The sequence below is a fragment of the Octodon degus genome, unplaced genomic scaffold (assembly GCF_000260255.1).
Source record: "Octodon degus isolate 3935 unplaced genomic scaffold, OctDeg1.0 scaffold00169, whole genome shotgun sequence".
NCBI classification, from domain to species: Eukaryota; Metazoa; Chordata; class Mammalia; order Rodentia; family Octodontidae; genus Octodon; species Octodon degus.
Window position 1 is genome coordinate 2,700,013 of NW_004524745.1, and position 1,741 is coordinate 2,701,753.

The 1,741-nt window shown below is 38.7% G+C and overlaps 1 protein-coding gene and 1 pseudogene across 2 annotated transcripts in view; one reads left to right on the top strand and one right to left on the bottom strand.

The window, feature by feature from the left end:
• Positions 1-1,741, top strand: part of Nme5 (NME/NM23 family member 5) — an 83,578-nt gene that overhangs the window by 7,006 nt on the left and 74,831 nt on the right. The window lies entirely within an intron of this gene.
• On the bottom strand, positions 599-943 carry LOC101576037 (annotated as a pseudogene).

The window sequence follows — 1,741 nt, forward strand, 5'->3', positions numbered from 1 at the left end:
AAAAAAAAAAAAAAAAAAAAAACCTCCAATATAGTCCAGTAGCCCATAATAGTAGTGGGTTTTCTGTAAGACTGGCAATGTCAGAAGTGGTAGACTTCAGCCTTTTGCAGCTCAGCATATTGGTATGGCTTTACTTTTTATACTTTGTTTTTAAACTTTTCTGACCTTACCAAGATAAAGTAAGACCTATATAACAAGAAATACAACTTTTGTATCTGATAAGGTCAGTCAAATCCCTTCAGGATTTATCTTGAAACCCTGATCCCTTGTCAGTGTCAGCCATGTGGATGAGTTAGGGCCATTGCTTGACCAATCTGCTCTCTGTGAAAGCCTGAGAGGATGTTTTCTTTCCTTAGGCACACTCTGTGTTCTTTCCTTTTGAACAGTTTCTTTCCCTTTACAATATCTATTGTACCTTTTTGGATTTTACTCTAGGGAGACAGTATGATGTTTACTCATGCAGGTCTGATTTATTTCATTTATGAGGATGGTCTCTAGCTGAATCCATTTACCTATAAAAGCTTTGAGTTTGTTTTTCTTTTTCTTTTCTTTTTTTTCAACCTGTGGCAGGTTTTATTAATGAAAAATTCTGCTTGGTTTATTTTTCACCAGTCTGTTCTGGCATGCTTCTAATGATATCAGAATCACCTGGATCAATGATTGACAGTGTGCATACTTTGTAGTATTTTCCACATGCTGTGCCCAGTTCGATATTATTGCTGTAGTAGTGGACACCAGTTTTGGCCAACATGGCGTAGTACTCTATGTCAGATTTCCTCAGGGCTGGGTAATTGTTGGCAAGAATGACCAATTTCTCTTTGCCCTGTCTGATCATCTTCAGCGTCTACTTGTACCCCAGCACATATTTTCCACTTTTCATAACAAGTTGGAGCCTAGAGTGGATGGACTCCAGAGATTTTTTTGTCTTCTTTGCAGCCACCATCTTCCTGCCTTAGGTGTGGACAACCCTCAACCAGGAGCAGCCACCAAGATGGCTGGGGAGTGAGAAAGGAAAGCTCTGTTTTTCTTTACAGCTGAGTAATACTCCATTGTATAAAGATACTATATCATTTTTATCCAATTCTTGGTTGATGGGCATTTGGGTTTTTTCCAAGATTTAGCTATGACAAATTGCACTGGTGTAAACATGGGTGCACATATGTTTTCAGTTCCTCTGAGAAAATACCCAGAAGGGAAATAGCTGGGTTGAATGAAACCTCTAATCCTGATATTTTGAGGTATCTCCACACTGATTTCCACAGAGGTTGTACCTGTCTACACCCCCACCAACAGTGGAGAAGGGTTCCTCTTCCCCCCAGCCCCACCATTATTTGTTACTAGTGAATTTCTTAATATGGCCATTCTTTCTAGGTAAGATAGAACCTCAGTGCTGTTTTAATTTGCATTTCTCAAATGTCCAGTGATGTTTCATATATTTATTTGCCATTTGTATTTCTTTTTTCTTTTTTGGTGGAACCGGGGATTGAACTCAGACCCTTGTGCTTGCCAGGCAAGTGCTTATTCTACTGAGCCATCTCTCCCTGGGCTGCCATTTGTATTTTTTCACCTGAAAGGTGTATGTGCCTCTCAGATGTCCATTTTTTGATTACTTCTTTGAATTTTGGGGGCCTGATTTCTTTTTAATTCTTTATATGTTCTAAATAGAAGTCCTTTGTCCAAGGGACAGTTGGCCAAAATTTTTTCCCTATTCATGGGTTTTCTTTCTTTTTTTTTTTTTTTT